We start from the raw sequence: 23,976 nt of genomic DNA, 5'->3' as shown, positions 1-23,976 counted from the left end.
AATCCTAACCTATTTTATCCTTAATTTTGCTATCTTTTTGCATTAATGTCACTGCATGAGTTAATTCCAGATTGCGTCTAGAATTTTCGCCGTACCTGACAGTTGTCTGGATAAGAACTAAAAAAATGCGTGCACTATCCAATCTGGTATAACCAACCTGTATGTACAAGGACAGAATAATTCTGAGGAAAGGAGACTTGTATTGTTGGAGAATGACATAAAAGGTGGACATGAGAAAAGAAAAAAGGACAGAAGTAGAGAGCTTTGTCTTGACGATCATCTTCTCTATCCTACCATGAAGCTTGCGACTATGGCAACTTAAGCCTCTCACGGATGAGCCAACGTGAAAATTGGTGCAGATTAGCTTCTGACAATGAGACCTAAGTGCAAGACAATAAGGAATAAAGAGATTTAGTCGAGTTGTCTATGAATATATTCTCCACTCGATTCTTTCTTATTTCTTTCTAAATGCTGGTGATTACTCTCTGTTTTCTATTTGTATGAAAGTACACATGAATTCTTGGTTAAATGTTATCTTATTCAATCTTGCTTTTATTTTTTAATCTTGGGGTTTGGATGTTTCTTAACACGAAAGTGTTATTGCAGTCACTGACACTGAAAAGTGTAGTGACAGTTCGAGCCAACAGGCATTACAACAAATGTTGAGTGAGGATTAGAGGAATTTAAGCAACTTGTTCTTAATAGTGCCATATTGCCATCATCGAAAGGTGGGGTTAATGTGCATGTTTCAGCCTTAGATTAAATAGAGGAGTGACGCTTGGTAAGATATACATTGAAATTTATTGCCTCGACAATCACAGATCTTTTTATACCTTGTGAGCACTTAGTATTCTGTTGAAGATTCATGTTAGGGATCCCAGTTTATCATTATCATATTTTATTTTATTATTTTCAAGTTATTGCTCTGACAACTATCCTCACAATCTATCTCGTTTCTATCTAGTTATTTCACTGACATCAATAGATAAAAGATAACCATCCCTGTGGGATCGATATCCGACAGACTCACATCTATCTACTATACTTGCATCAACAGTGTACGCTTGCACATTATTGCTGTGACGTAAATAGCCGATCAAAAAACAAACAATGAAGCATAATTAAAAACACCACTTTATTTCTGAATGCAACAAAACAATCAATGAAGCATAAATAAAACAACTTTATTTATGAATGCAACAAAACAATCAATGAAGCATAAATAAAGAAAACACAACTTTATTTATGAATGCAAGAAAACATTCAATGAAACATAAATAAACAAAAACACAACTTTATTTATGAATACAAATATGCCTAAAAAGAAAATATGATTAAAATGTTTATTCAGCAATGGATAAAACGTTGCAAAGTTGATGCTCCTTGTTTAATTCAGATTGACATGTAGATTGTTCTAATTCAGCCCAAGTAGCTTGTATGAGAACATTGAGCACCTCCTTAAGCTTTCTAGCTCTCACCCTCGTAATTGGTCCCATAGGTACGTGCAACGCAACCCTCACGTTTGGAAAGAATGTTCTACCCATGCTCACATCAGTTGGATGATCCATATATCCGTCTGAGTTCGAGTTATGTTAATAGGGGCAATAAATGGTAAACTTGGTAAATAATATGAATGAAATGACATGATGATATGTGACAAAAAATTTGCATATATGAGCTTAATAAAGAAAGTTTCTATCATATTGCAAAAATTAATTAGAAATGAGCCTTAGGGGTCAAATCGAGTAAGAGTAAATCGATAAACTCCATAAATGAGATTGAATAGTGAGATAACAAGGTAAATGGTATGGGTATCATGGAACATGAATGGAATAATGTTAATAGTATATAAGGATATGTGATTATATGATTGAAAATGATAACTAATAAGGTATAAGATGTGGTAATTGCAAATGGTATGCATAGATAACTTGTTTTGCATATATTGAAGAATGAATTGGTTATTTACCATATTCATGTACTCATTTGTATCCAAGATGTGAAATTGTTTGTCTTGATAGACTATGAATTGAATAGACCCTTTAATTGTGCTATATATGACCATTTGTAAATGTTTATGTTATCTTGAACTATGAAAGTACCACTGAGCCGTATCACTGACCGCCGCTAGACGTACAAACGTTTGGACTAAAGATACTATAACAAATATATATGATCAAAAAACATTTTCTACAAGTATACAGTTGAAATTGTAATATAGTAAAGAATGTTACAACGAAACACTCCAGGAAGCATTCCGAAGATTGTACCCAATGTGGAATTGAACTAAAATTAATTTTCTACACTATCAGGGCCAAATAGTACTAATCTAATGTTATATTATGAATAACCAAATTAAAATTAATTAACCAAAATAACATAAATTATCTAAAATGAAGACAACCAAATAACATTTGAAATTAAATCAAATTAAGTAAAAAAAATATTAACTCACTTCAGTGTTCCTAATTAACTTCAGAACTGAGGTTTATCAAGTTAGCTATTAATTAACTAGATATTACCTCTCGACCTTTAACTAATTAACTAATCGACGAATAAACGCTTACCTCTCGACCTCACTTTCTTGACCAGGATAAATTATGATTTACTAGGAAAACTTATCTCTCGATCTTGCTTATCTTAAATTACTTTCTAGGGTTTAATCGCACATAATTTAAACCAACTCAAATTTATACTTGAATTTAAACCCTAATTCATCAATTAATTAGCCAAACATTTGTTCGTTAATCTCCTTAAGAAAACTAGCCACTCATGGATCTGGATGCAATAATCCCTAATCTCATATTCAACATACAAAATAATAAGTTAAATACAAAAATAAGAAAATAAATTTGTTTCGAAGTCGATTTGTGCACGAAATTTGGCTTTCCTTTAACAATTACGAAGATAAATTCCGATTGCAATAGAAAACCAAAAATAAAAATATAAAAACTATTTAATTGAAAGCTTGGATTGAAATCAAATCCAAGTTAGGCAAGAACAAAAACTATAAACTATTTTAGGACTAAATTGAAATAAACTAAAAACTCAAATAAAAACCTAAAACTAACTAAGTGGCTCACTTGGTCAAGCCTCCTAAAATGAGACTAAACATATCTACTTATAGAGTTTCTGATATGACCTAACTAGGGTTTGTTAGCAGCCTAAAAATTTGATTACATTACATTATGTGGTTGTCGCGTGTGAATATGATATGTGATTTGTGCAAGTATACATGTCAAATCAAGTAATAAAGTGACTAATAATAGAAAATGCTAAGACAAAAATAAAAATGTAGCAGCAATTACGAGAATAATTACGTGAATAAAATACGAGTGAATAAATAAATAACTAAGAATGCTATGGCAAAGATGCTATGGCAAGGGATAGAAGGTCTACGATGTTGATTTGTAAGGTTGGAATTACTAAGAATCTACCCTTACTTTCAGTAAAGCCTCAGCAATATCATACTCAATCTACTATTTAGAAGAGACCTAAAGTGAGTTGTTTCTTTCCAAAGAAAGATCTCAAGTTACCTGGCATGTGTTTATAGGCCTTAGCACGATACCCTACACTGTTTTGTCTTCATTCTATACAAATGTCGCTCTATGTCTAGAGTTTGCTGCAAGTATTCAGTTGAATACCCACTTGTATCATTCAATTTTAGTCCAACTAATCCAACCTTTTTAGAATTAGATTCAATTTACGGACATACTGCACACACATCTATGTCGAGGGAATGTACGCATACAATTGAGAAATAAAAACAACTGAATGAAATGATAGATTAAATCAAATATATTCTTCAACCATTAAAGAAAATAAAAGTTTTCATCATGTAATCCTAACCCTAAGCGATTTAGCTCATGGGTTGACAATTAAAATTCAAGTTTAAAATATCACCCAACATCATTTTGATCAATCCAATTCACGGGAGAATAGATTAAGAAATAATGGAAGAACTTAGAAAGATAGTTGTCGCCAAAACAATCCACCATCCAACAGCATAGTGTCCTATGGTGGCTTAGAGGGACTACCTTCAATTTCCTCTCTTCGTCTCTACTCAACCGCTACCGTCTATTGTTGCCTCCGGATCTCTATACCTTTTAGGGTTTCCACCTTTAGCTTTTTATAAGTTTTTCTTCCTAGGATAGCTCCAACAGCCCATCATATCCTCTCCTTTTTTTTAGGCAATTTTTATGGTATAAGTAGAGTTAGGCTGAGACTGGTATGCGTCGAGTGTTGACTCAATCATCTTCCTAAAATTGCCATAGCATACAAGATGGAAAACTGTCCAACCTTTTATCCCAGCAAACCTTCACTCTTTTATTTTCTTCTCCACATCCTACACCATCCAAACCACCAAACACAACCCTTCCACATGCAATTAGAAGTATCTAACATATAAACACAGTCCAAGCTCCTTATGCAATTGATAAAAATACTAATAAAATGCCCTAAAATGCCACTGAATGTACCCAAGTACAAACAATTACCTAGGTCTAAAGGTATGAAATGTAACTCTCTTCAATAGTTATCACACCCTCAAGCCTGAGTTATTACTTGTCCTCAAGCAAAATATGCATGAATATGCAGCAGTATTGCCAGTGCATGAACCCATCTTATACTGTCAATCTACTCGAAGACCAATATATACCTCAGTTCTCAACCATTTTCTCTCATTAAAAAGCTGTTCGAGTTTCAAAGGTTTGGTTCAACAAAGGTAGCACAGAAAATTGCTCCCTAGAAATAAGATTTTCTAAGTTTCATGTATGTTTTAGCCATAGCAAATATCTCCTAGCTTACTCAGTTCATTTTTTACTTAAACTCAAGTCACTCTTGCTCTAAGCATACTTGTATAAACCATTTACATTTTTGTTTTTTTTGTTTTGTCTTGTTTTGTTTTTTAAATCAAATTAGTATATTAGGGAATTTAGCATGTCACAAAATTCTTTGACTTGATAATCACAATAGAGCATACATCGAATTACCTAGAATTCAATCATGTCACAATTTAAACAGAAATCAATCTTGAAGCTAAGGCTTTTGACTTTAAAGATGGATGGAGCAAACAACTACATCCATAGCTACTCAGTTCGTTACTACAGCGGAGTGTCCCTAATTTATTTACCTTTTATTACACACTTATTTAAACTCACATTTCTAATCAACAACAGGATGGAGCAAACAAAGTGATTCTGACTTACTCGGCAATTCTAAGCATCGGAGTGCCTACTACCCTTTTTTTAATAATGTCAAGGCAAAATGACTGAACTTGGCTTCAAGTCCCTAAGTTCATTAGAATATACTTCCTATAACCCAAAAATTTAAGTATAAGACATCTCAATTTTAGAAATTAATTTTCAAGCAACCAAACCTAAGCTAAATTCAACTAATCCATTGTCACATGTTCTAAGTGTATTGAAGAATCTAAGCTCATCATCGAACATCATAAGTACAAATTGTATTCCTCATAGGAAAATAATATATAATAGTTACATTGTAGTGGCAAAACAAATTTAACTATGCTAAAATGACCATACATACTAACTATAGCATGCAGCCTAAATGCACAACGCACCCCCAAACCTAAGGGATTCATTGTCCACAATGCATAACCAAATATATAAGAGAACAGCCAAAAGAGAAATTTGTACAATAAATGCCATAGCAAAAGAAATGAAAAGCAAGATGCATGAAAGAAAGAAAAAACTTAGCTTGTTTGGACTAGCATGTAAACACTTTATTCTGCCCAACGAGTGGATTTTTGGGCACTGACTTTGTACCGCCACATCCTCTTTTTAGGGTTCATTACTTCCCCTCCTTGTCAATTTCCATTACCTCATCAATCAGACGATCAATTTCATGGTCCTATGCGGTTACAGAAGCTGGTGGTGAAGGTGGAACAAGGTCTTTCCCTTTAGTGGTGGCAATGGTGGTAGTGTCATCCTTTTTTCCTTTTTCATCCTTCTCAATGTTTAGGGACGTCGTCTTTTCAGGTTCTTCAATAGCAATTTGAATAGGTGCCTCGGCAGCAAGTTGAGTGGGTGCCTCAACAGCAGCTCGAGTGGGCTCTATGTCCTACCATATAATGCCTCGAATGGTGCCATCTAAATACTCAACTGGTAACTATTGTTGTAAGCTAACTCCACTAAAGGCAGATATCGCGCCCAATTACCACCAAAATCCATGACACAATTGCGTAACATATCCTCAAATATCTGAATTACTCGTTTCAACTGACCATTTGTCTAAGAATGATAAATCATACTAAAGTTAAGCTTCGAACCTAAAGCTCCCTAAAGACTCTTCCAAAATCTCGAGATAAATCGCGAATCTTTATCAGATATGATCAAAATTGGTAATCATGAAGTCGAACTATCTACACCACGTACAACTCAGTTAATCTCTCCATTAGGTAATTAGTACGTATTTCTAGAAAATACGCACTCTTCGAGAACTGATCAACAATCACCCAAATCAAATCCTTCTTTGTTAGGGTCAGTGGCAAACCTGAGACAAAGTCTATTGTAATCCTCTCCCATTTTCACTCCGGAATCTATATTGGCTATAACAAACCTGAAGAATGTTGATGCTCCGCCTTCATTCTCTAACATACTAAACATCGACCCACAAAATCAATAACATCCCGCTTCAATCCAGGCCACCAATATAATTCTCGAAGATGCTAATACATCTTGATACTATCGGGGTGTATAGCATATGGGCTACTATACGCCTAAATAAGAATTGCATGCCTAAGCTCCAAATAAAAAAGCACACACAATCTCCTATGGAAACACAAGATACCGTCAAGATTCAACCCAAAGTCTCCACTATTACAATCTTCAACTTGTTAGATCTTTTTCGCTAAAACCTCATCAACCAACTACATTTCTTTAATCTAACGTGATAAAGTCGGCTTCACCTGAAGTTCAGCCAACAAATCACCATCACTAGTCAAACTCAAGTATGCAAACATGGCACATTCTTCTAAAGTAGCTTCGTTACGGGTGCAGCTATGATGGAGAACCCCTTAACGAATCTAAGGTAATAACCAGCTAACCCCAGAAAACTTCAAACCTTAGTAACATTCTTCGCCTGCTTCCACTCTACAATAGCCTCAACCGCCTTTGGGTCAACGCGGATCCCCTCAAAAGATACCACATGACCGAGAAACATTACCTCTCGAAGCTAGAACTGACACTTACTCAGCTTCGCATACAACTGTTTCTCACGTAGAATCTGAAGAACAATCCATAGATGTGCATGGTCATCCTCGATTCAAAAATACACGAGAATGTTATCTATAAAGGAAACTATGAACTAATCCAGATACAAGTTAAAACTCAGTTCATCGTGTCCATGAACGCTCCAGGTGCATTCGTCAACCCAAACGGCATAGCCAGAAACTCATAATGCCCATACCAAGTCCTAACGTAGTCTTCAATATATCAGCCTTTTTCACCTTGAGTTGATAATACTCAGACCTCAAATCAATCTTCACAAACACTGACGCTCCCCTAAACTGATCAACTAGGTCATCAATTCAAGGAAACGAATACTTGTTCTTGGTGGTTAACTTGTTCAACTATCGATAATCGATATACAACCTCAAGGTACCATCTTTCTTCTTTACAAACAACACCGGCACACCCTAAGACGATACGCTTGATCAAATAAACTCTCGATCTAATAAATCTTGTAACTGAATCTTCAGCTCCCTGAGTTCTTTTCGTGCCATGCGATAAGGTGTAATGGACACCAGTGCGGTACCAGGATAAACCTTAATAGTGAACTCAACTTCTCGGTCTGGCGGCAAATCGGTAACTCCTCTAGACACACATCAAGAAAATCCCTCATTGTGTGGATATCTTGAACCCCCAAATCCTTACTACCCGAATTGAACATATAGACTAAAAAAGGTTCACAACCTTTACTCAATAGTTTTCCAGCCTTGGTCGTTAATACCATATTGGAGAGGAATCCGAGTCTCTCCCTAACTACCAAAATCTCCAATCCAACCTCAACTCTCAATGTAAGCTACTTCGTCTCAAAATCTACCTTTGCCCTATGCTCGGCCAGTCAATCCATTCTGAGAATCACATCAAACCCACGAAACCATAATTTCATCAAATCCACGGGAAAAACATACCCATGGACTGACAACGGACACCTCTGATAAACCCGATCAACTAGAACACTCTCTCTCAAAGAACTTGTAACTATCATACCCTGCCTAATGGTCTCTACCAAAATCCCCAACTCACCAACTAGATCACTTACAATATATGAATGGGTGAAACCCGAATCTACTAACAAAACTAAAAAAAATGATTGCAATATAAATGTACCTACAATAACATCCATTGTCTCGCGGTCCTCCGCCTCCCTCACGGCGTAAAAACAAACATGTCCACCAGACTGAGTCGATACAACTACTACAAGGGAAACTGTCCTCTGACCCATCAATTTCCCGTTACCACCATGCCCTCGACCTCGGCCTCTAACAGGTGCAGTAATCTGAGCCAACTCAATTCTCTTCGGGTAGTCTCGAACCTAATGCTCTATTAACCTACAATGCAAGTACGCCCCCGACACTCTCCAACACACTCCTGAATGCCCACATCCACAATGTTCACAAGTTGTTACCTCGATCGATCCACCCATAGAAGCTACTGCAGTGCTTTGTGGTCCAATCTAGCTCGATCGAGAGTCCCGTCGAACACCTCTATCAAACTTTCAAGAATCATGGCCTCTCTTGCCTAGCCTTCCCGAAGATCCTGGCCGATCGAAACCCCTCTTCCCGAACTTAGATACAATTGATCTCAGTGGCTCAATCAATGTCTCTTCTACTGCATTGGCCTTCTCTACCAAATTATCGAAGAGCTCAATGTTCTATGCTACTAGATATACTCAAATGTCCCGATTTAGCCCAAACTGGAACCTCTTACACCTCTCCTTTTCAAAAAAAACACCATCTCTGGAGCATACTAGCTAAGCTGCACAAACTCAGACTCGTACTAAGCCACAAACTTACTTCCCTAGACCAGATCCAAAAACTCTCTGTTTTTAGCGTCTAGGTACTGCTCTCCCAAGTAACTCTTTCGAAAGGACTCCAAAAAGAACTCCGAAGTCAAGTGATCAGTAGTTATCCTTCTCTTTACTATATTCCACCAGCGATGAGCTTCACCTTTTAGTAGGTATGCAATGCAGCCCAAATTCTCCTCATCCGAGCATCCCATCTGCTTAAGGATCCTTTCAACACTGTCCAACCAATATTCAGCAACGGTCAGATTAGCTCTTTTAACTCCCCAAAATTTTTTACCACCTAAACTCGGAGTCGTTCAAGTGGAAAACCTCAGGTAGCTGGGGTAGGGTTCCCACCAGCTATTCTCTAAAACGCCCTAATCATTGCTTTAACCAGGGGCTCGAAACCAGTTCCAAGTGTAGCTTGCCTCGAAGGTGGTTCCACCAGTGCATTAACAGCCAGACACCCGCGTCTAGGAGGCACTTTTATCTACTATTTGCATAAAATTTAAATAAAATGAGTAAGTGAGAATTGGCAAGTGATCCAAGGTTTTTTTTTTAAGAAAACATTTTCAAATAATGCAATGTGTTCTCATTCCTACCCCATTTACAACTAATTTTCATACAATACTATTTTTTTCAAAAAATTTTAAACATTTCTGATTTTTTATTAATTAATTTTTTTAAAAAATCAATTTATTATATTTTTCAGAAACTGCTAATTTGTCAAAAATTGTGGCTTCACTCAGGCTTTTATAAACCTGGCTCTGATTCACGAATTGCCAACACCAAGCCCAATAAGATATCATCTGTTATGAGCACACATAGCCCTCATGGTTTCGATCTTGGGAGTGTCCATACACCCTAAAAGGCCTCTTACCACTTAAGTGTTGCTACCCTTTTATATAGCCCAAGTCTCTCACATGCATTATCGATGTGGGATTCACCTAAGGTGTTACAGTCCCCCTCTTCGATTAGGGAATTAGCATTCTCACTAAGTTTTCCCCTCCATCACTCAAGAGGCACGGCAAGTGGCTCTAATCCCAATCAATGTTATAGCCAACACCCAGCCCGGTAAGATATTGTCTGCTTTTGGTGCACATGGCCCTCACGATTTTATTCTTGAGAGCACTCATACACCCCAAAAGGTCTCTTACCACTTAAGTGATGCTACGTCTTTATATACCTCAGGTCTCTCCCATGCTTTGTCGATGTAGGATTCACCTAGAGTGTTACAAGAATAGCTCTAAGAAACAGAGGTGAGTCATATTTGACCACTTAAAAACCAAGTCTTTCCTTACCAGAGTCAATCCTAACCATGCACCTTCTCATTACCAAACTTCTCATTACCAAACTTCTCACAACAATCAAATAATCTAAAGAAGTGAATAGAATAACACAGCACATGTATTTTCGCATTACCACACTTTTTATCTTTAATCGATCAACTGTGGATCATCTCATACATATATATCACAATTATAACATTAACAATTACTAAAGAGATATATAGAGAGATGGATAATTAAAATAAAATTGTCAACTAAGGTTTCATGGTTCTATTACTAGAAAATAAATGAAAAATAAAATTACATAGTTTTTCACCACAAGGCATTCATTGGGTCTTTTAACCGTCGTCGCTCCATCTTCCGTCATGTGCTATTTTTTAAAAAATTACATTTAAGTCCTATGTTTGTTTCTGACTTAAAAGAATTCAATGAAATTAAAAATAATGTCATGCGTGAAAATGGTAGTCCACGGTCTAACCACAACCTTGGTAAAAAATAACAAGTATATAATATCGCATCAATTCCTATATATAACTCAAAACATGCGTAAGATCTAAAGAATATTACTTTCTATGTAATCAAATCATTTAAGAAGAAAAATCTATTTTGATTACATGTTTATACTTATAAATAGAGCATGACCTGGCTCTTATACCAATTGTTGAAAAAACGGGTTTGAAAAATGTAGCGGAAACAAGTTTAAGGGAAAAATTAAAGTTTTAATTTTTTTTTCCAAAAATAAGAACTTTGTTGTAATATCTAAAGTAATAAACACTTAATCAAATTTGTTCCTTTTGGATCTGCCTAGGATGAACGCTTCGATCAAGTAGTCTTTTCCGCTATCCTCAAGCTCATGTCTACCTAGTGTGGTCTCGCTTCGAATTAGAAAATTTTTCACAAAATTACTAGTGAGGTAATTTCGTAATTTTCCTAAACTTTTGGCAAAATTTTAAAAAAGAAAAATGTTTCTAGAAATCTTCTGAAATAATTTCTTCGAAGAATTCTCTCTATAACTTTTTCTTCAACTCAAGTCTATGAAAAATAATGACCCAAGGCTCTTTTTATATGGGGAGAGTTTAGAGAGTTCAACTAAGATCAAGCTTAAATTTAATATTAAATCTATTAAATTAGTAAAATATTTATCTACAAGATAAATATTAAATTTATTAAGATAATCTTTTTAAATTAATAAAATACTATCAAGATAAGTATTAAATTGAATTGAATATTAAATTTGTTTAAATTATATTATTTTTAGAATAGTTAATCTGAAACTAAATTATCCGATAGTCGTAGTAGGAGTGTGATTCTTCCACTGTTCAACCGTAGAAAAACCACCATCGCCGACAATTCGTTGGCCACTAGATTTTCGTTGTCACAATCATCGGCATCACCGTGCTCGATGGTACAGGCACCCTCACGACACTGGTTCGATTGTTGTCAATTTGATCCAGGCCAGTGATGGCCCGATCGGTCCGGTCCAACCATCAGTTGGACGGTTGGCCCATTGGCCCGGTTTGACCAATTTTGAGTCTCAATCTTAGTTTTTTGGTTCTCGGTTCTAACTTTCAATCTCAAATCTAATTTTCAAGTTCAATTACTCATTAAATCAATTGTTTGACTTAAAAATTATTTTCTAAAAATATCATATTTATTTTAATTAATTTGATTAATTTAATTTTGCTGGATCAGAATTAATTTTTTCAAAAATCACTGAGATTTTCCAAAATTAATTTTTTTAATTTTTTAACCAAATTCTCTAATTGAACAATTTTCACATCTCCCAATTTAATTCCACATCGAATAAATTAACTAAATTAAATTATTTCCAAAGTCGTAGAATTTCCTTCTCATTCAAATGTAGCTTGATCAAACTTTTATTGAACTAGTGGAGGGACCAATCAAACATATACAATTAGGCTCTAGTAATTGTAATTAATTTAGGAGTATCGTTTTGATAATTCGCAATTTACTTAATCATGGAGTCAATCTACAAGAAGTACCATGATTAAAAACTCATTATTGTATACTCTTTAAGAAAGCAATTCATCCAATTGATTTGTCTAATAACGTCATCATGTTTGTGTTACCCTCATATGATATGCTTGATTCCTTGGAGTTAAATCCATTCACTCAAAACAATCTTATTATATCTCATTGTCACCATTGTGTCTTTTTGATGATTAATATGGTCGCTGTCAACAAATAATTGCGACAAATTCCTCATTCGAGAACAAGCAACCCGTGGTCGCGTTCCTTATTTATTAATCCACAAAATGTCAAAGAGAGGATATCATAACTCTTTAATCGAGCTATGAATTCTATTATTGCTAGTAAAGCAATGTCATACACAAGTCATGTACCCAACATACCGTCTATGGGCTCAATCATCTTTAAAGCAAGCCTCTATTTATATCAAAGCACATAAGTTACGTACACATAGTCGGTGACTAACTCAGGATTTAGATAAATCACACCATACATCAGAAGTGAATTAATTCACAAACGGATTCAGAGTTATTTCAACTTGGGTCCAGGCCAATGTATTATTCTTCCAATGAGTACATCTATGTCTCTACTTATGGAATCAACTGCTCCGATAGTGAAGACTTACCATCTTCCCAATTAAAATTGTAGATAACATAATAATCCTTCTAAGTATTTTAATCAAACACTCACTTTGGTTCTTTTATAGGATTACGGACTCATTTAGATTATCTACTGAAGTAAGTTATCTTTCTCGCAATGTAGACGTTCTTATAATGCCACTTATCATCAATTTGATTTTGATTTTGAAGATTGGTTTGATTTTATAGGTTGGTGTTCTGGTTGACATGCAAAAGGTCTGGGTGTTGGGTTGTTCTAGTTTAACCGATATTTACTCCTATGTTACGACCAGTGGTGTATGTAACTTAGCCTTGGGTGGGATCAAACTCGATGCTATGAGGATCATTGACTCTTGGGTTTGTCATGTCTATCCATGCTCATCACATTAATTGTTGACCAATGAGGTCAACAAGGAAGAAAATGGAGATTGAATAGAGAAGGGTAAGATGAAGGCCGGTAAGAGATCTTTGTTTTTGGTCTAGTTAGAGAATTCAATGAGTGTTTATGTAAGTGTGTATGAGTTGTTTGCATGACCATTTTATAGTGGGGCACAAGCTCTTATACATGTCCTAAGGTCATTGATGTGGAAGCCCGATTTGATACTCTTGATAATGATAGTGACGTGATGCCCTAAGATGAGACATTTTAGGGTGTCTATCAATCAATTACTCCACCTCCACATGGTCCTCATATAGTCTTAGCAAAGATGACTAGTTTTAAAGTTCATCAAACTGAAGTTTGCAGACTAACTTTAAATCCGCAGTGTCGTTGGTTTCATTAGAAAACATGTGTCAAGCTCTTTATAAGTAATTTAAGAGGTCCACGAGATTCACTACACCGAATATAAAAATTATTTTTTAAAGATAATTGAGTTTGAAAAATTAAATTTAATGTTTTCCAAAGGAAAACGTAATGTTTGACTTGTGAAATGTAAAACCTATTAAACCTCGTTTGACTTTTATTCCTTTTAAAATGGAATGTTTTAGCATTTTTGTAATTTTCCATATGTTTAAATGGTAATGTAATTTTTAAGTAATGAAACGAAATTTAAAGGTGTTAAGGATCAAAAATTAAAAAATGTCATAATTATAAAGAGGAATATCCCCTTTCACGGTATGAAGTTCGTCTCTTTCTATTATACCAAGTCAAATCTTAGGTCGGACCTCTGGTCAAGTTATTATATACAAATTATTATCACCGTATAACAATTTGTCCCTCACCTGGTCGAAAAAGAGTTATAAAGTGACTCTTTTCAGACGATCTAACATTTATGAAGTGTATGTAATTTGGGGCTTACCATATGGGCTTTTTACTTGAAACGTTATTGAACAAGTTTTGTTGTTTGATAGTGTGATACAAGAGTCAAAAATTGCATTGCAGAATACTGCGAACTATATTTCCCATAAGAAACAAATTTGTAAATAAGCGAACTTAGAAAAAAATAAAATAAAATTGTTCATGACTTTAAATCGAATTAACTTAGGCTACGATCTTAAATCAACGAGCCTTAATAATATCAGTTGCGATCTTAAATCAGCAAGCCTTTATAATATCGGCTGGGAACGTAAGCTCATGCTAACTGTTTAGGAGGCTACGGTATTGAACCTGTGAGCCTTAAAATACCAGCTAGGAGCGTAAGCTCACACTAACTATTTTGGAGGCTACGATATTGAACCTGCGAGCCTTAGGATACCAGTTGGGAACATAAGCTCGCGTTAACTATTTTGGAGGCTACGGTATTGAACCTACGAGCCTTAGGATATCAATTGGGAATGTAGGTTCGCGCTAACTTTTTTAGAAGCTGCGGTATTGAACCTGCGAGCCTTAAGATATCAATTGGGAATGTAGGCTCATGCTAACTTTTTTAGAAGCTGCGGTATTGAACCTGCAAGCTTTAAGATGCCAATTGGGAGTGTAAGCTCGCTTTAATTGTTTTAAAGGCTACGGTATTGGACCTGCAAGCCTTAGGATACCAGCTGGGAGCGTAGGCTCACGCTAACTATTTTGGAGGCTGAGGTATTAAACCTGCGATCCTTAAGATACCAGCTGGGAGCGTAAGCTCGCGCTAACTGTGTTGAAGGTTGCGATATTGAACCTATGAGCCTTAAGATACCAGCTAGGAGTATAGGCTCGCGCTAACTGTTTTGAAGGTTGTTGTATTGAACTTGTAAGCCTTAAGATACCAGCTAGGAGCGTAGGCTCGCACTAACTGTTTTTTAGGCTGCAGTATTGAATTTGCAAGCCTTAAGATATCAACTAGGAGCGTAGGCTCGTGCTAACTGTTTTGGAGGCTGCGTGATAGGGGGTTGCGCGCGGACCAAGATCGAGTTGCCAAGTCACGAGGAAAACTCTTACAAGGCTCTAAATGAATAGATTTGAAATCAAAACAAAGAATAAGATTAACACAAATCAGATCTGGAATTAAAAACCCCAAAACAACTAAAAACAACCAAGAATAAAAGAACTTATGAATAGATATTTTTGAGAATACAAGAATACGAAATCGATCTCCAAGATTGATTCCCCACAAGCCGAATCTGTCCAAGAACACTAAAACAGTAAGCAAATTAAAACAATCAGAATTTTTAATGGAATCTAAGGGTTGGTGCGACAAAAAGACAAGAAAGAAATCGATGGAATAGAACGATTCAAGAAGTGAACAAAAGATTGCGATGCTGCCCAATTGAACACCCAAGATGGTTTCCCCAAATTTTAGCAATCGAATGACCCCAAACAGAATATGTAAAAATCGACAAGAACCTAAAAATTGGAGATTTTATGACCGATTCTTTGTTGCCAACAAGAAGAGTGTTATTCGATTCTTTAAGATGGAAGAGGGCTGGAAACACAAAAAGAACAGCAAATAGATTAGTTAAAGATTTGGCACAAGCAGAAATAAAGAAAAGAAATTAAACAGCAAATAAACTCAAGATAAGTCCTAAGAAGCCTTGAAATCCCGAAAGATTTCATAACTCCCTTCAAACGGCTCTAATCTCCCCTCCAAAGAATATCGATGGCAAGAAGAAGATTGAAAATGGCTCTCACAATCACAAGATTGTTAAAACAACTTCTAAAGAACACTCAAGAGAGAATTCTTGGAGAAAACCTCAAAGAAAAATTATGCACTTAACAAATCTGAAATTTTAATATATCTAAGTAGTGAATACAAGAGGTGGCCGGCCATCACTTATATAGGTCTCAAACTAATCCTAATCTCATTAGAAAATTTAAAAATTAACCCTAAATAATAAAAATAATAAAAGAATTTCGACCTAACACTTAAATGGGCTGTTTTGGGCCGAATTTAACATGTAATATCTCTAGAGCCTAAAAAATTAAATTAACAAATAAAATGTTTACAAATTGGGCCTTATGATATTTTGGCCTGATTTTCAACTAAGTATGTATGGATTTATTGATTGGGCTGGAAATTTGCTTATTGGGCCTCGCCTTCAAGAATTTGGGCTTGTGATCCATCTTCTACCGAAATTGGATCGTTGATGCTCGTAACGGAGATCCAATGCATTTTGGCTGCAAGATTTAATTTCTTGGACCAAGATTTCCAAGATTTGAAATCTTGATTTTCTTGATTCTTGAAATCGCTCCAAATAGCAAAATTGGGCCAAGATTCGGTTTCTTGATTTTCTTGAAAACAAAAAAGTGAATCTTGATTTTCTTCTAAGGCCTTACTAACAAACTCTTGAATGGTCTCATTTAGTTTGGAACGCATTTGTCGGGCCTTTGATCTCGTTATTGGGCCTTATGGTAATTTGAGCCCATCACGTTCTTGAACTTGAATTGGACCTTTGTGACTCGTATCACTGCGATATTGAACCTGGGAGCCTTAATATACCAGCTCGGAGTATAAGTCGCGCTAACTGTTTTGGAGACTACGGTATTGAACCTACAATACTTAAAATATCAGTTGGGAGCGTAAGCTCGCGCTAACTGTTTGGGAGGCTGCAATATTGAACCTGCGAGCCTTATGATATCAACTAGGAGCGTAGACTCGCACTAACTGTTTGGGAGGCTGTGGTATTGAACCTGTGAGCCTTAGGATATTAGCTGGGAGCGTAAGCTCGCGCTAATTGTTTTCTAGGCTGTAGTATTGAACTTGCGAGCCTTTAATCGTCAACTGGGAACGTAGGTCAAAAGCATACAAATATTTGATTAAATAACATTCATGCTGTAATTTTGTACTAAAAACCTGTTATCAATCTAATCATGTGAATAACATGCAAACTATCATGGATTTCATGACAAGTACCAAATGTTGTCGCTACTTCAAAGGGATGTGCTATACCTCTATTTCACCATATTAATAGTTATTCAACCAGAGAACTATATAAGATGAAATTAGTCCCTTGGCTTCACTCCGCTTAATAATTAATCACTAAGGATACTATCTCTTCATCTTAGATTGGACTACATGTCCAGTATTGTACAACTATAAAATATACATGTATTTTTCCAGCAATCAAGTAAAATTTATGCATGAGAGTAAGAAAACAAAATATTAATGTGTATTTCATGCATTTATTTAGCATATAATGGAATGAAGGGAAACCTAAAAAGCTTCATATAGCTTAGAAATGCAAAGACAATAAAATATTAGGTTGAACACAATAAAATATTAGGTTGAACAGTGTACCAAGTGATGAAATACCATATAAGAAAAAGCAAAGAAGATGATGGCAAAGGAAGAAGTTCATGCGTGACAGCTGAGTAAACAAGTCCAAGCGAGACATATAATTGTATCTTTGGTTCATATATTGCAATGTTCAAACAACCAAGATCTACCGTATGCAGTAGTACATAACATGAACCTAAGCAAAGGGGAGAAGAGTAGGTAGAATAACATCTACTATAGATGATTTAGTTTGATCTTACCTGCAAAATGTTAGCGTATACAAAAACCAATTTCGTATACAAAAATATCATATATGAACTATAAGTTCTTTTTTAAACAAAACAAACTAGTTATCAACAGTCCTACATGCCATTCTAGTAAAGGATATGTAAAAATAATACATCCTCAAAAAGTAACGTTATATCAAAAGGCCGCAGAGATCTGCACATGTAAATGCCTCTACTAAAAGGCAAAATGTCCATATTTATAAAAACTTACCATTAACCAAAACTGCTAAACAAACAAGCAAAAAGTTACCATGCTTGGTAACACTTATTTGGAAATAAAAATTGTTATCTCATCAAAGCAGTAAGAAGCTATACAAGCCACAAATAGTTGTAAAAAGCTAATTGTATCATATGTGCACTAAAAAACATAACATATGGAGTTATACCCAAATAACATAAAGGAAATTGAATTTCATCTAAACAAAACTAAATAAAAGAAACCAAAGCTCCAAAACTTTGGCCGGACAAGTTGCAGCTATATGGCAGCATCTAACAAGTAGAGATCCTTATACACATAGTAGCATCAAAACTTGTTTTTTCAATCATTGCATATTAATATTCACACTACAATAAAAAGCTTTGATAAATTGGTCTTGAGTGTCAAAGATTTCTTTATCCTAGAACTTTAATAAAATGAACCTCACCCAACTAAATGACAAAACGAAGTTTTACTTCTATGGAAAATGAGATTTTAGATAAGGGCAAAACCTTTTCTCCCTTGTTCAAGTCCATCGATGAGCCATCAGAAGCAGTCACCATTCACCAAGATAAATGACAAGAAAAATGGTAACACTATAGTTTCCATAAATCAAGTTTGCAAATGAAAAAAGTTATAATTGATGGTAGAACATGTAATGGAAGTATAATTGATGCAGGTGCTACTACTATTATGTTACTTTATTATTTCAATCTCATTTATTAATTACTAGACATAGAGAAAGTTGAAGCTTAGATCTATAGGGCATAACCACAAAGACTACATTGCAAGATTTGTAGAATGTATCTACAAAGGCTGCATAGTTAAAAGAAACCAATAAGATGGATCTACAAAATAAAACTATAGAAGCTACAGAGCTGGAGCTTTGCAAAAAAATTAGGATATAAATTACTAACAAGAAAAATGTTATTAAAAATTAACATTTTTTAAGCCTAGTCAGTCTTTGAGATTTCACCCATGTAATGGCAGATTATAATCAATTACTCCCTAACCATTACAGAGAAAATTGCAATAGTTATTTAAATGTTACAAATTAATATAGTGGTCATCGCATTCCAACAAAATTCAAAACTCAAATGAGAAATAATCAGCAAACAGTCCTTAACCCAATCAACTTAATTAAAATACACCGATTTTGAATTGATTATTATTAGAGTCAATTTTCAGTATTTTTTTGTTTGTTTGTTTGTTTTCAGTTTTTCAAGGCCTAACCTGGACAGGTCATGAATCCATGGGAGATAATAGCAAAGCCAAAAGATCATCAATCAGCAAACACCCAATCTACAGAGGGGTGAGAATGAGGAGTTAGGGCAAATGGGTGTCCGAAATCCGTGAGCCCCGCAAGAAATCCCGCATTTGGCTCGGCACTTTTGCTACCCCAGAAATGGCAGCGTGCACTCATGATGTAGCAACTTTAAGCATCAAAGGTGAATTCACGATTCTCAATTTCCCTCACCTTGTAATTTTGCTTCCTCAACCAGTTTCATTAATGCCTCGCGACATTCAAGTCGCCGCCGTTAAAGCTGCCTCCCGAGTTGAAGTTCCTTCTATTCTTAATATCAATTCCCACAACAACCCCACCATTCTTCAATGGACCCAAACTCTGACAAGCAAAAATCGATGCATGTCTCTTCTGCATGCTTCTCAGCTACTGCTTTTGAACTAGAGTTGAAGAACCCAAAGAATTTACCAATGTTGGAGAAGATGATGACGGGAACCTCAGCATCGCAAATAACGGCGAACTCTTCAGGCTCCGGGTTCGATCCATGCTGACCGCACCAATTGTTGATACAATGTATCAACTGAAATGGAGAGATCCGAAGAGAAATGGAGAAGTGGGAAGGTCCCAAGTAGAGAGATGAGGAGGATCCCCCCTCATGGTCTAAAGTTTATCTCTTTCTATTATACCGGTCGGACCCGAGTCGAGTTATTATATAATAAAATAGAAAATACAAATTATTATCACCGTTTAACACAACACATTCAACATAGAAATTATATTAAGTTTCAATCTTTTAGAATTACCATAATTGTGTTATACGTTCTCAATTTGTAATTTATGTTGTATCATGTCCATAAATTATTGCATTCAACCTATTTTGTTAAGTTTGAAACCAAACTTGCCAAAATTAAATGTGCCTCATGCATTACCCGGCTAAAATTATGTATTTTAGAACTGTTCTTTTAACTTTTCAATTAAAATTTATGGTCTATTAATTTTTACAGGTTTTTCAATGGCTAATGAGAGACTTAATAATGTAATGCTACAGTAATAAAATAAAGAAATAAATAAATGTCATAGTTTAATAAATGATATAATAATTAACAGGTAAATTCATAAAAGCTGGCATTTAAAATTGACAGGTGGCGTATAAATGGATTACCACGTGTTGCATAATGAAGCTTTCTACATAAAAAAACATGCCTACATTTGCTATAAAAAAACATGTCTACATATAATAGTTTAGTTTTATTACTTGTGTGTATAAATTTTTAAAATATATTATATTAATTTGTTACTTAAGATGCATGAGTCAATTTTATTTATTTAATATATAAAAAATTTTAATTAACATATTTTAAATAAAAATAAAAAAGAAATATTATCTTCTAAGTTACTGTTATTATTAAAAATTTTAATATAACAAAAAAATTATGAATATTATTAAAATCTAATTTAAGTATAACAAAATATTTAAAATATAACTTAATAATAATAAAAAGAAAACAAATAGAAATAATCATAGAAATAAAAATTATTATTTACTTGGAATAATTTTAATAAATAAACTATTATTTAATCAAAATATAAGAAACATGTATGATTGTGAAATGATTTAAAATAAATTTAATTTAATGATCAAATAAATTTAAATTTTAAATAATTAAAAATATTTAATATTTTATTTATTTATATTTTTAAAATTATAATAATTATTAACTTTCATATTATCTTATGATTAGATTTAAAGTTAAAAAGAAAAATAAATTAAAATATTGAATGATGGGCGTCAAAACCACTAAATATAAATTCCTACAATAAAATAACAGTAAATGGCAGTATAGAGTAGTAGGGTCGAATCCACAGGGACTGGCTATCTAATTTCGTCAATAACAATAAATATAATTTCCTACAATAAAAATATATTCGAAAACGCAAAAATAAATTTAAGAAAATAAAATAAATGGATAAATAAAATATTTTTTAAGCTTAGCCTTAGCCTCAGTGTACTCCAATCTTGAATTGATCCTTAAAATATATTTTCCCTTCCAAGCAATAAGATAATTATAGCGTACAAGAACGTCCGGTCGCCAACTTTTACTTATGTAGTCAATCTCGGTATGACCTGCAAACTGACTCTTGCCAAATTTCTAACTACGATACATGTGTTCGCAATTTAAAATTTCAACAACCTTGAAATTTGAAAAGCCCAACTCGAATCAACTACCTCAACACTATCTCCCTTCACGGAATCCAACTGGCTTTTCGCACCTAGACACGCCAATTTGTTCGCGGGAATTCAAACACAGCACGGTCGATTCGTCTTCCCAACTGTACGCCAAACAACTCCAACCCAACGTGCACTTTTTGAATCGAAGCTGAATCAACTTTAAGGGACGAATTTGTACTATCCCATATATCGGAGATATAGAAAATACTACGTTGAGAGTTTTTTTAGCGGGTTCAAATCTCACGATTGTTTTGTTGGAGTAATTTCCGGGCTCAAACTAAAAAGGGTTTAGTTAATCATGGAAAGAATCATGCTTTGAAAATGGATTCATGGAATTATGGAAGATGAAAAGGCGAAAGGCCTTGAAAAGTAATTAAACCAAGAAAAGGCTGAAAATAAATAATAATAATGAAAACAGTATAAAAAAGTGACGCGGGAAGGGAAAGAAATTAAGAAATTTAATTGATTCCAAAAGCCAAGTGTGTGTTCAATTAATTGTAGTCACTAGGTATTTATACACACTTTTAAAGCTAAAATTTAGCTTGATTTTACCTAAATATTATCACTAAATAATTCTAAATATTATCACTAAATAATTCAAAATTTAAAAATCAAATTTAAACTAGATTTTAAACTAATTACATAGTTGTAACACTATAAAAAATCATTCAATCTTTATCCAGCCACTTTTAAAAAAAATCTTCAACCCTTCAATCATTATCCAGTCATCTTTGAATCTTCAGTCTTTCAATCAAGCTCTCTTCTTTGCTTTTTGTTTCAATTTAGCCACTTTTTGTAAGAGTTTGAATTCAACACACCAACTTCATTCTTGATAAAAAATTCAAATTTAATAGCATTTTATCCGATAATTAGTCAAAAATAAATATATTAAAAATACGAATTTATCTTGCTATCAAATTCCCCCTACTTAGCCAATGCTTGTCCTCAAGCATGATATCCACTAAAAATTATTCATCAATCCTTTTCAAAATCAAAACTCTTTTCCTAGTCAAGCATACTACAAACAATTAGGTGAATAAAAAATAAACAACTGCTAAACTCAATCAATAAGCATTTTGTAAAATCTCAATTAGTATGTCAAATTTAAAGGTGCTTATGGGCCGGGTTCGGGCCGAGCCCAAAAAAAATTTCGGCCCGCGTCCTAGGTCCGGCCCGAAATATGGGCTAAAATTTTGTCCAAGCTCGGCCCAGGAAAAAAATCCTAAGCCCAAGCCCGACTCGACCCAACCCATTTTTTAATAAACACCAAAAATTTATTTTAAAAATAAAAAATAGAAAAAGTATTTTAAAAATATTTTAAAAGAAAAAAATAAAAAAAATAAATATTTATTATATATTCGGGTCGGGCCCGGGCAAAAAAAGTAGTGCCCGAGGCCCGGCCCGTTTTCTAAACGGGCCTCGTTTTTTTGCCCAAACCCATATTTCGAGCCTATATTTTTACCCGAACCCTCCCATATTTCGGGCGGGCCGTCGGGCCAGGCGGCCATGAGCACCTCTAGACAAATTCAACTATTTCACTAAATTTAGGCTTAATCAAACATGCGAAACGATCATATCCAATATATACTTTTATTTATATCTATATACATTTTTTTTTTGCTTTTTGTTTATTTTCAAACGTAGTCAAGTCTTTTGACGCAAAGTGCGATGACAACCAAGCACCTCACCCTAGTTACTCAACCCAACACGTTCTCTTTATTTATTTTTAACAAATTCAAGACATAACCAAATCTTTTGACGCGAAATGAGATGACAACCCAAGCACCTCATCCCGGTTACTCAATTTCACATGTCCCGAATCGATTTATATCTCCTTTCCCAAGGCAGCTCGGTTAGCGGAGTGTTACAAGTTTCAGCTCGTCACAAAATCTTTTGACGCAAAATGAGATGACAACCCAAACACCTCATCCCGGTTACTCAACTTGGTCACATTTCCGAATCTTCACTCTTAACCAAGCTATTAGCAAATTTATTTTTTTTAACCGAGTACTTTCATTAGGCAAGTTCAACAAAACTGACAATTTTCATGAAATATTGACTAAGGCATCAAATTTTCAATTCTACAAAATATTCATTGATCAAGCTAGCAATAGTTATTCATGATTCACCCACTTATTTAAATAAACTAAACATAAGAATTAGAGGCTTATTTTCAAAACGAATTAAGAAATTATTCTTAGCAAAAAACATGCAAAAAGAAAGTATGGCATGATCCAAAATTCCCCCTACTTAGCCTACATTGCCCCCAATGTGCAAAAATAATAATATGAGTGGAGAAGGTGTACTCCCCTTTTATATTTAATGGGCTGGAGGGTTGTGGAAGTGATCGCTTTATAGTATGTTGAGGATGCTTGAGATGTTGGCTTCCACTGTTTCGAGGCGAGCTTCAATGCAATGAAGTCATTTATCTATAGAAGAAGGTGGTTGCTCTTGGAAAACAGCA

The 23,976-nt window shown here is 34.6% G+C and overlaps 1 long non-coding RNA gene across 1 annotated transcript; it reads right to left on the bottom strand.

Annotated features, from left to right (window-relative positions):
* Positions 1–1,111: 1,111 nt before the first annotated feature.
* LOC107954662 (uncharacterized) lies at positions 1,112–19,959 on the bottom strand. The gene is made up of 2 exons (XR_001699642.2): positions 19,273–19,959; positions 1,112–1,576 (listed from the first exon to the last, which is right to left on the bottom strand). It is a non-coding gene; the product is annotated as an uncharacterized lncRNA (long non-coding RNA).
* Between the last annotated feature and the right edge of the window lie 4,017 nt (positions 19,960–23,976).

Source organism: Gossypium hirsutum, chromosome D07 (genome assembly GCF_007990345.1).
Source record: "Gossypium hirsutum isolate 1008001.06 chromosome D07, Gossypium_hirsutum_v2.1, whole genome shotgun sequence".
NCBI lineage: Eukaryota > Viridiplantae > Streptophyta > Magnoliopsida > Malvales > Malvaceae > Gossypium > Gossypium hirsutum.
Note: the sequence above shows the minus strand (reverse complement) of the source record. Positions and strands in the feature narration are given on the sequence as shown.